This window comes from Leptopilina boulardi, unplaced genomic scaffold (genome assembly GCF_019393585.1).
Source record: "Leptopilina boulardi isolate dan_hultmark-lab unplaced genomic scaffold, ZJU_Lbou_2.1 LbouV2_342, whole genome shotgun sequence".
Lineage (NCBI taxonomy): Eukaryota > Metazoa > Arthropoda > Insecta > Hymenoptera > Figitidae > Leptopilina > Leptopilina boulardi.
In genome coordinates, this window is record NW_026137910.1 from 670,316 (window position 1) to 683,023 (window position 12,708).

Sequence of the window (12,708 nt, forward strand, 5' to 3'; positions counted from 1 at the left end):
ATTAGTTTATTCATTTTATTGATTAAAACACGAGAAAAGATAAAAAAATTTCTTTCATTTCTTTTCAAATAAATCGCATTAATATTTATTAATAAAGAAATATAATAGAGTTAATAATAAAAGTAATTAGAATAATATTAATATAAATAATAATAATAATATTAACAAGTAGGTTTTTCTCTTTTACTGTTGAAAATAGATAGATTTACTCCCTAGGGTTAAAAAAGATTATTTTACGCCCTAGTGTATAAAAAAAGTCATTTTATTCACTTGGGTGGTAATGTTTATAAAAAATTTTTAAACACATTATTTTTAACACTAACAAGAGTGTTAAATTATTTTAGCATATTTAAAAAATTAAAATTTATTTATCTAAACTTTTAAGCTATATGTATATGAAAGAAGTAAAAAAAATCAGTTCATTTCTAGAGGGATATCGAAGTCTCGTTAAGAACGAAAAAAAAACACAAAACTTGCATATATGTAAAAAATATCGAAAAAAAAGTGTGCGTATACTTATATGTATATACATAAACATATGACATTTACACCCATACCATAAACTTTTACCGTGTGTCACCTTTTTATCCGCTTTCGTCCCTTTAATCTTATACGCGGTGGTGATGCTCGTTAGTTGTGAAACTAAGGGGAAAAAAATAATGCTTTCAGTTTAGAGTGTAATACGCTATATGCAAAAAAAAAAAAAAGAAAAAAACGCTCAAAGGGACTGACTTGCAACTAACGCGCTACGAGATTCAAGGAAGCTGGAGATTAGAGTGTGAAAAAAAATTAAAACTTGCTATTTGTACATATGTACATATTTATTCCACAGAGGAAAACGACTCTTTTGGCATTTATGGCGAACCGGAAATAAAAAAAAGGAACAAAAAGAAAAATAAATAAAAAAAAAAACGAATATACACATACGATAAGGTGTCACGTACTCATTTACTGCGATTTAAATTTTATTCATTTTTAATTCAAAAATTATTTTCAATTAATTTGATTGCATTGGAAATTTTATGATAAAACAATTTTTTAAAATTATTTTTCTTTAATATTTTTATTATGATATGATATTTTAAACATTCACTATTTAAAAAAAAACGGTTTTTAATTCTAGAAAGTCAAATACTATTCTTTTAACACTAGGGACTAAAGTAACGTCTTTCAATACTTGTGGGTAAAATGCAAATTTTTCCACACTACGATGTAAAGTAACCTTATTTTAACACTGAGAAAAAAAAATTATTCTTTTTCTAAATTTTGCAGTAAAATGGACATGTCTCACATACATTGAAAAATCTTAAAAAGAGATATTTCAACTTTAAAGTGGAATAATTGAAATTTATGTACTTGCTCAAAATAAAAAAAAATTGAGAATAATAAAGTATGTCAGGAAGTCTGTTAAAATAGCGATAACAAAAAAATTACTTATTCTATGAAAAGGGTAAATGATTTTGGATCAATTTTTCGTGGTTTTGAATGCTCGTGACACTGCTTTTTATGCAGAACATATGATCAAATTCCAATAGGTTGAAAATTTGATGCGCCTAAAGCTAAAATTTCAAACCCATTCCTTGGATTAAAAAAAAAACTTCAAAAGAAAAATGACACGAATGCAGTTCCAATAATACAGGGTGAAAAAAAATTGACAAGTTTCGATATATCTGTACACGCTTTATGGGAGAAGAAATATATATATATATATATATATATATATATATATGTAAAAAAATGTTATATATATACAACAAACGATATATGTTTCAATATACACTGTTCTTTTTATTCAGACAAAATTGTTTTCCTCGATTTCGTTTGAATTATTTTAAAAAATACATTTTTTGAAAATTAATATTTGTAAAAGAAAATGTCATAGACAAATTTTATTTTTTTTAAAAATGTATTTTTTTAACAAATAGATTAATTTTTTTTTTAAATTTATACTTTCATTTTGTGACTTATTAATACAGAGCCAGAGCTACCTAGGAACGTTTTTTTAACACTAGTGAGGAAAATTACATTTTTAACGCTAGAAAGAAAAATCAATATTTTTGTCACTAGAGAAAAAGTGAAGTTACATTTTCAATGCTAGGAAAAAAAAGTGATCTTTTTTAGAACTAGTGAGTGAAACGAATTTTTTAAATCTAGGTAATGAAACAATTTATTTGAACATTAGAGAGTAAAATGAACTTTTTTATTACTAGGGTGGAAAAGAACCATTATTTGGTACTAGGGAGTAAAAAACATTTCCGATTCTAAAGAGTAAAGAATAACATTTTTGGCCACTAGGGAGATAAAATAATTTTTTTTACTACTAGTTGGTACAGTATCATTTTTCGACACTAGGGAGTAAGATAATATTTTTCTACACTAGGAAATAAAGTAACATTTTTTGAAACGAGGGAGTAAAATAATATTTTCCAGCACTAGGTAATAAAGTAATATTTTTCGACACTAGGAGGTAAAATAATACTTTTACTATCCAAGAGTGCTAAAGTAACAATTCAAATCATTATTTTCAAATTTAAATTCATTAAAATTACCTTAAATATTTCTTTCGTCGAAATGACTGAAAATTACAAAATAAAATTAATTATATGAATATTATCAGAAAATTACTTTAATAATATAAATGTGGATTTTTTATTCCAATAAATAAATTTATTCATGTTTTGAGAAAAAAAAATCACGTTAAACATAAAGTACATCAATAGTAGTAAAATTATAAGGTATAACTTGTTGTTGAGGAATGATTGAAATGTCTGCTTGCAATTTGGATCGAATATCAGCAAACGATAATGAGAAGCGAAAGCGGAGTATTGAAATGTTTGCTCTGTTAAAATGCAGAATAATCCAGAAAGGAAGAGAGTGAGAGAGAGAGAGAGAGTGAGAGAGACTTAGTAAATTCCCATACGTCAGAAGACTGTCAAAATACCAAAGATATTCAAAGTTGAAATTGTTGAAGAGTCAGAAGGCGTGTTATCGTTTACGAAAGTAGACTCCCTGTCGAACGTTTGTTCAAGCAAATTGATTCAAAGTTATTCTGCTTCTCATACAGCAAAAGAAAAAAAAAATTGTTCTATTAATGGAAAAATTTTTCCTCTTGAAAATTTTATTCGACATTTTTTTATATAAAGGATAACATTTTTATATATATATATATAAATTTTTTTTCCCTCAATTTACAATGATAAAGTTAACACATTGAAATTTCAGAATATGCCTTTGAAAAATATATTTTCTCAGTAAAAAAGAAGAATTAAATTTTCATGTAAAAATAAAATACAAAAAAAAAACTTATTCAGAAAAATATTCACCAATATTTTCATGATAGTTTTCGCTATATTTAAAGTATAAAATTTAAAAACTAAATATATATATATATACTTGAAAATTCATACATAGGAGAAAAAAAAATGTGTTTCTCGAAAAGCCATTAATTTTTTATGTATACGCTTTTAAGCTGAAGGTTTATCGATAAAACAATAAGAGCGACTGGATTTACTATGAATTTTCTCTTAAAAATCATTGACATATTTGAATAATAAAAAGAAAATTGATTCTTTTTTTTTCCTTGTGAATTTTCAAAACTTCTGAGAATTTTTATTTAATTTTGAAACTAGTACAAATTTAAAAATGTGATTATTTCACATTTACGTGGAAATAAAATCATATCAATTAAGAAGAAATAATTAATATTTGGGATCAAATAATTCTACAGTTAAAAACCTGCGATCAATATAGCAATTGTAAACAGATGCTGGGAAAAGGGAGAGAGTTGTCTAATTTAACTTTGACTCTATAAAAGAATCAATTTATTTTTAACTGCATTTTTATAATCAATTAATTTACGTAAATTTATTATTCTAACACAATTTCAATTTTTAAAATTTTCTGCAAAAATCGATCAAACCAATATTCAATAAATTTTGAATTTAAATTCTCTTTTACTTTTCCCTATAATATAATCAAGAGATTGATTAAAAAAAATCATTGATTTTACTTTCATTAACATTCATCAAATATTTGTTTATATATGTATGTATATATGAGGTATTCTACGCCAAATCAGACACTATCTACTTTGAATTTACATCTGCGATTTTTTTTTTTTTTTTGAAACTTTTTTTTTCTTTTAATACTAATTGAGACTAGCTTTCATGATTTTTTTCAATTTCTTTTTTCCAAGCCGTTTATGGAATATGAATTTTAAAAAATTTCAGAATTTTAATAATTTTTATTTTTCAATGCTCATAACTTCATTTAAAAATGCATTAATTTTAAAAGATTTTTTTTCAAAATGTGCATTTTTTGATGTATTTTTCGAAAAATAGGTACAAAAAAAATTCTAGAAAAATAATATACAATAATTTTTTGCACTTTAAAAATTAAAATTATATTTTTAAACCTCTTTGTATCATTTAATTTAAAAAAAATAAAAATAAGAAAATATCTTTTTACAAAAATTTTAAGCCTTGTCCGGTTGTGGGCAAACAATTTTTTCAATATTTTCAAAATTTTTGGTTTTTTAAAAAATTTTCCCTTTTTTTATGTACTACGTTTATTTTATGTATTTTGTGCGCTACTTACGAAAATTATACTGACAATAACCGCATAGAGTTTTGTTTTGAAAGCCATGAAAAACAAAATTTGTGTTTTTTTTCGTTTATTGAGTAAAATATGCAAGATTTTATGTTGATATAGATGTAGATTATCTCATCTAGATAATATCTAGATTATCTCATGTAGATGATATCTAGATTATCTTAACTAGATAATACCTAGATTATCTTAACTAGATAATACCTAGATTATCTCATCTAGATAATATCTCAGCTAGATAATACCAAGATTATCTTATCTAGATAATAACTAGATCATTTCATCTAGATAATATCTAAATTATCTCATCTAGATAATAACTAGATCATTTCATCTAGATAATATCTAAATTATCTCATCTAGATAATATCTAGGTTATCTCATCCAGATAGTATCTAAATTATTATTAGAGATAATCTAGATAATATCTAGATATTCTCATCTAGATAATACATAGATTATCTAATTTAGTTAATACCTAAATTATCTCATCTAGATAAGAACTTGATTATCTTGTTTAGATTATATAAAGATAATCTCATCTAGATAATGTTATTTAAATAAAAAACTTTTTAAATTATTTTATCTAATAATATTATCTTGTTAAGAATTTTCTATTTATTATTAGATAATATTACCTAGCTGAAGGCGTCTAGTTATTATTTTGTTTTTGTCGTCTGAAGAACCTTATCTGGATAGTTTTATTTAGATTTTTTTGTATTTTGTAATTATTTTTTTTATACTATCGTATATGATAATCTGAGGAAATTGTTTTACCGATATTCTGCAAATATATTATATTAAATACCAAAACTCTTTTCATCATAAAATTTATACAGTTACATAGCTTAGTTTTTAAACTAAAATAAAACAAGATTTCACTTAAAAATAAGTACAAGACCATTTTTCGCTCCTCTGGTGTGTAAATCGATAAAACATTGACTGTTTATAAATTGCACCTCTCAATTCACGCTAATGACATTGATTTTTAACCTTGTCCTCTTGAAATAAAAAAAAAGGTTGTTTTATGCGAGCCATTTGATTTTGCGATATGAAGAAAGGTCATATTCTGGTTTAAATATTGTCGACAATAATTTCTAATGCATAACGTAGTGAACGATGATCTTGGCCTGTTGAAATGAAAAGTATAATATACTAATGTGAATTTAAAAAAAATAAGAGAAAATAATAGAAAATAAAAGAAAACTAAGAAGAATGTCTATGTAGTGTGAGTGTAATGGTGAAGGGGGTCACACAGGATGCAGCTAATGACTTTGAACTCTCTCTTGATGTTTGACCTCGTGTTCCTGTTCTTCCTGTTTCTTGTGATGGTGTCCTGTCTAGTCTATTATATACCAGGATCGCGAGGTCATGCTGCGACTGCCGCCGCCGTCGCCGCGTCCGTTTCTTACGAGGTCATTGAAGCAAGAACACCACCACGTACAGATGCACCAATCGACAATGTTTGAGGTGAGGTTAAATCGAGTGAAATTAATGATACACGACGACACTCAATTTTATCAAAAACTCTCCGACATATATACATATATACACTGTGTTATATTGATTCCATCAGCACAGTATTTATATAATGAGAGTGAAAAATTATGTCGCTGATTGACTTTTCCTCTTATAGATATACACTAGAATTTGGGGCGCATAAAACTTGTTAAATGTAAACAAAATCGAAAATCTAAGCAATTATTGACTAATGGCCGTCTTTTTTTAAAATAAAAAAAAAATTATTTCTCTCTATATGTGAAAATGAAAACTTTATATATAAAACTACAGAGTGACACCAATATTTGACTGATATGATCAAAAATTCGATTACTTTCGATCTAATCTCAATGCCAAACTTATTTTTGTTAAATTTGGAAATGAAATTTTTTATAGTTTTCTATGTTACCGACCGGTTATAGATTTAACATGTTAGTATACAGCGCCACTGCTGACAGTATCCACTATACCTATATACAGTAAGAAAAGTACCATGGTAGTCATAGGAAAGCATGCGTTACGCATAAGTTTGTCTCACTCGCACTCATGGGCTGTGACTACCATGGAACTTTTCTTACTGTATGTGTAATAGTCAAAATAAACATGGTTACCGAAGCTGTCACTTTGTTTTGTTTTCGTATCGTTATTAGGCTGCGTCTACAATAGATTAAAAAATGTGTAACGATCGTGTAGTGTAGTGTAGTGTAAAGTCGTGACTTAGAATATCGCAAATTAACTGCTGTTAATAAACAAAAACATAACCTCAAATTCAGATTTTTAATATTAAAAATAAAAATTAATAATTAAATTAATATTAAAAATCTGAATTTGAGGTTATGTTTTTGTTTATTAACAGCAGTTAATTTGCAATATTCTAAGTCATACAAGATACAAACGACTTTATACTACACTACACTACACGATCGTTACACATTTTTTAATCTATTGTAGACGCAGCCTTAGAGGAAAAAAATGTGGAGCGATCGTGTAGTGTAGTGTTGGTAGTCACAGTATTGCCAATTGCTGAAATTTTGCACCGGAATAATATCAAAACATAACCTCAATCATGGATGTATTCTGTTCAACAATTTTTATAATTAACTGGTCCACCACAATTCTTGAACATTAGAGTAAATCCATAATTGAGGTTATGTTTTGATATTATTCCAGTGCAATATTTCAGCAATTGGTAATATGTGGCATTAAGTTTTGAATATTTTTAAATTAAATTGTTTGGAAATTATTGTCAGTTTATTCTAATTTTATGCACTGAAAAAAATATTTATTTAATTCCTAATAATCGGTTACTTGATCATTATCGAATAAATATTTATTTGTATTAAATAATTATTATTTGAGTCAATGAAATGGTATTTGTTTCAAATACAAAAATTATTGGTTCAAATACAATTTATTTAATTCAAATAAAAATTATTTAGTTCAAGTACAATTTATTTAATTCAAATAAAAATTATTTGGTTCAAGTGAATATTTATTTGATAATAGTCAAGCAACCGATTATTTGAGTCAAATAAATTTTTTTCAGTGTCTTTATGTACAAAATAAATACTAAATAATAATCTTATAAAATATATTTTAATTAATTAAAAAAGACGTTGTCACGATCAAAATTCTCCGCCCGTGAAATAAATACAGACACCCGCTTTAATTTTTTATATATCAATTTTCTATTTTCACATAGAGAAAGAAAAAATTTTATTTTTATTTTAAAAAAAGGCGGCCACAAGTTGAACAATAATTGATTACATTTTCATGTTTGTTAACTTGGGTTTAATGAGCTACTGACTAGTTTTCCTTATCTTCATTGATATGGTCCTTTCTAGAGAAACTAGCTAGAATGTTACGCTGTTCCCGACCAATATCTTACTTAGGGTAAAATTTATTAGGGCCTTGTCAGTTTTTCTTTAAACTGCCCTATTTGGGGCACATGATTGTCACATAAAAATCAGTAGTTAGAATTTTCATTTTCAACAATTTTATTAGATACAATTATTTTATAGACAAATTTTCATTTTTCGAATTAACATTAAAGGGCAAGTCCAACATGTGAAATGTAAACAAACATGAAATGTAAACAAACCATGCACATTTTTTCGCATTTCTCATTTGCGTAGAAAATAAAAATTGTCGTTTTCTTTATGAAAATGGTATATTAATGTATTAAACTTGGTAACTATACTTTATTTAACTTATTATATGAAAAAATAAGTACAATTATAATGAAATGAAATGTACACTGAATTAGCAATTTTTTCAAGGTTTCGAAAAAAAACCATTTGAGTACTTTTAATTTCATTATAATTGTACTTACTTTTTCATATTATAAGTTAAATAAAGTATAGTTACCAAGTTTAATACATTAATTTACCATTTTCATAAAGAAACCGACAAATTTATATTTTCTACACAAATGAGAAATGCGAAAAAATGAGCATGGTTTGTTTACATTTCATGTTTGTTTACATTTCACATGTTGGACTTGCCCTTAATTTAATTTTAATTTTTAATTTTCTTTAAAATTTAATAAATGTTAAAAATTTTAAAACAATAAAAAGGCACGTATAAAAAATTGATTCCTTGAAAATATATCGGTTTATCGAACAATAATAAAAAAAATTATCATTTAACAATTCTGAATATAAAAAAGTTAATAAAATTTAGTTTGATAAACGGGACGCATGAAAAAGTTCTTAAACAAATTTTTGAGAATTATTTTTATTAATTATCTTAAGAATTTGTTAATTTTCTAACAATGGAGAAAATATTATAACGTTGTTTTCGAGACATATGATTTATCACAATAATAAATGAATAAATTTATTTCATTTCAAATAAATTTTTTGAAGTTTTCTTTACATTGTGTCGACCGAATGTATCTGACAAATATATTATAGTTATACGTTTCGTTGAGTTAAAGTTTTTATCAAAAAAACAATTCTCTTCTTTATGTCCAAATTTAATCTAGAACAAATTTTTTTTAGGATTGTATTATTTTATTTTTAATTCTTATTTATTTAGATATTACAACTATTTTTATTAGTTAAGATTAATTAAAAATTATTATACACATAATGACCTCCATAAAGTCGGCGTCGACGCTCAACGTCGAAAATTATTTTTCACGCACGGAGAGACCGCCGGTTGGAAAAATTACTAAAAAGATTTACAAGTAGCGGAAATAAGGTTACTTTGTCATATATTGCTGTAGGAAATCGAAAATTCTATTAGCAGCATACTTAATAAAACCTGTATACTATAGTAAAATTGCACACAAATTGGAATAGAAATTACTATAGTCTACAGCAATGTTTGACAATGTAACCTTATTTCCGCTACTTGTAAATTTTTTTAGTAATTTTTCTAACCGGCGGTCTCTCCGTGCGGGACCAAGAATATAAAATTATTTTTAAAACGGTTTTGCACAGTAAAAACAAAGTCTTAAACCGTTTACACCTTAAATTAAGCCCATATATTTTGCATAAGTCTGTCCTTTTTTAATTGGTCTGACTCCGTTTACACCTTAAATTCAGCCTCAAAAATAGGCTGAAATCAAGATTTCTTTTTTAGTGTGTGGGTCCACATAATACCTTGAAAAATATTTCCCTAGGCATTAATCAGACGAAAAATATTTTAAAAAAAATAATTTAACATTTTTGGTCCTTCATGTAGGTACATAATGAAACTTAAATCTATAAGAATAAAAATTTACACACTCATCGGGGATCGAAACAAGGACCTTGCAGACGCTACGTGTATATGTAACTTACCACGGAGCCATAGTAACTTGATGATAATTTATTTATACAAAATTTAATGTTTTAGTATAAAGTTTGTCACAGCATCTCCTTCAATGCATCCAAGAGTGCAATCGCATCCAAGAAAATTACATTGTCCTTTGCTACAAAATTGATTTTCTGGTGGGTTTCCATCGCCACATACGGCTGCGTAACAATCTACAGTCAAAGTTGTGAATCCAGAAAATAACCGATAAACAAAATCAATATCCCATGCTCCATACGTTGAACATTTAGTGCCAACTGGCTTTTTAAACTCTATCCGACTAGACCGGCAACAATCATTAGCTCGATTAAAATTTGGAAATGTTGCAAATATTACAAGAAACAGACCAATACTCAATTTAAACATTTTTTTTTTAAATTTCTACGTACACTTGAAATGAAACGTTTGTAATTTAATATTGAAATATCGTATTATATATACTTTATTTTTTATATACTGTAATTGAACAATCATAAAAAATATAAGTATCTTCTATTTAAAATTTCATAAATTATTAAACAGAAATATTTCCTTCTGTTTACATATTTGACTAGCTGAAGGATATTTATCAAAATTGTCAAAAAAATTGTGAAAAATAAATTATCAAGTAGACATAATTTATAAATAATTATTAACTTGTCCTACTTTATGTAAGAATAAATACACGAAAAAAATGAATTATGTAAAGATAATGCCAAAACCCAACCAAAAATTTCAGTATTATACCAGAGTTAACTACTGGCGCCAGTACTGGTTCAGTATTGGCTGCCGAAGCCAATAGTCTGTACTAAACCAGTACTGGTATTTTCTTTGTATCTGTACTGGTGCAGTACCACCCTCCCAGTACTGGCAAACCAACTGCCTTAAAAAGTGCTACTTTATCTGCCCAAAACAGGCACAAAAAAGACACTTTTTCATGTCAATGGCGAAAAAATAAAATTTTTTATAAAAAAATTATTAATTTTTAAAATAAAAATTTAAAAAAATTTTCTTGACAACACTTGTTAAAAAAATTAAAAAACAACTTTTATTTTATTAAAAAAATTTTTCAAAAATTTATTTTGATGCAAATAATTAAAGTGAATAATAAAATAACTAATTATATAATTATATACATTATAATTATTTTATAAACATTTTTATTTTTACTGAACTATTTTTATATATTATAAAAACTTTGGTTTTATAATAAACATAATTTTATATTTTTTTTTTTGATTTTTTTAAATAATAATTTGCATATATATTATACTTACTAAAAAATAAAAAACTCTTGGTGTTTTCGATTTTATATATAATAAAATATTAATTAGTTAATTGACTAATTTAATTAATATTTAATTTGTGTTGGGTTACTAAAAATTTCACACACTTTTTCCTAAAAAAAAGTATTGGAGCAGAGATTTCACTATTGCAGTGAAACTTATCTCTGTTACAGTTAAAGCTTTCTTTTCGTATATACAATAAATTATAAAACTACCAGTACTCAGCCAGTACTGAACCAGTAGTGGTTACCAGTACTGGTGCCAATACTGGTAAAATGTTATCATCTCAAAGTTACGCCAACTCTGGTGCCAATACTGGGTGCCAGTACTGCGCCAACACTTGTCAGTACTGCGCCAGTACTGCGCCATTAGTAAATTTTTGATTGGGAATGAATGTTTGCTAAAAAGAATTTGCTACAGCATCAAAAATCTACGAAGCTGAAGTAGACAACGTTTATGATAAACAATTTTAAAAAAAAATAATTTTTTAAAAGGAAAAATTCTATAATTTTCTTCCTAAAAAATATTTCTTGTAGTTTTCATTAATCAAAATATTATTAAAAAATAGTTTTAGGGCAAAAAATTATAGAATTTTTCCTTTTAAAAAATTATTTCTTTAAAAATTGTTTATCATAAACGTTGCGTACTTCAGCTTCGTTAAAATTTTTGCTAGAGCTAATAAAAACATTAGCTGTAACGTGTATAAAAAAATAAAATAAACAATTTAAATCTCATAGCAAACTTATTCGCTGTTCCAAACTGAACGAGCAAAGTTTGCTGTGGTAGAACAACAATCATTCTCCCCACCAAACTTTAAACAAAAACTCTTCTAGATTGAAAAATATTAAGAACTGTTCATTTTATAATGAGTTTGAGTGGTAATTTTAATTAAATTGGGAATTTAAGAAAAATTTGAAAAATATATTAGATAAATATATTTATTTCATTTTGATGTTACATATTATGTTTTACATTTTTATAATTAAAATCAATTTGGAAAATATATATTACATTTATTTTTAATATTTCACGGCTCATTTATTAAAACAATTCTTTTTATCGACATATTTAGTGTAAGCTTAAGAATTATCAAGATTCTTATCAAATAAAAAATTAATTTAAATAATATGTAAAAATTCTGACGCAATTATTTACTTTTCTAAATAAAAGGTAGTTAAACATTAAGTCATTTGTATTCAAAATTATGACTATTTGACGAAACAATGAATTTCAATTTTTGAACAGTGAATTTAAAAAAATTTTAATTTTAAATACCATTTAGTGAGAAACTAAAATAATTTTTTATTTTATGTTTAACTTACGATTTGAAACTTATGAAAATTTTACTAAAAATATTTTAAAAATCTCTTCAATAATAATGTTTTCAATAAATTTGAAAACAAAAAAATTCTGTTAATAATGTCAATGGTATTTTCTTAAAATTGTACAGTAATAGAAAAAAATGATTATTTGGTATTAATAAAATTATATATATTTTTAATTTTTATAGTTTAGATATTATTTTTTTTTTTTA

At 25.3% G+C, this 12,708-nt stretch overlaps 1 protein-coding gene and 1 long non-coding RNA gene across 5 annotated transcripts in view; one reads left to right on the forward strand and one right to left on the reverse strand.

The window, feature by feature from the left end:
• LOC127285907 (uncharacterized) overlaps nucleotides 1-12,708 on the forward strand; it is a 192,068-nt gene that overhangs the window by 108,485 nt on the left and 70,875 nt on the right. Inside the window, exon 2 of one of the 4 annotated variants that reach the window (XM_051312115.1) lies at nucleotides 5,628-6,078. The exons of 2 other annotated variants lie outside the window; for them this stretch is intronic. The gene's annotated coding sequence lies outside the window, so the exon portion shown is untranslated. Of the gene's footprint in view, nucleotides 1-5,494; nucleotides 6,079-12,708 lie in introns of those variants that run through there. One more of the 4 variants, XM_051312116.1, reaches the window with a different exon arrangement.
• Nucleotides 8,921-10,384, reverse strand: LOC127285937 (uncharacterized). The gene is made up of 2 exons (XR_007843680.1): nucleotides 9,897-10,384; nucleotides 8,921-9,090 (listed from the first exon to the last, which is right to left on the reverse strand). It is a non-coding gene; the product is annotated as an uncharacterized LOC127285937 (long non-coding RNA).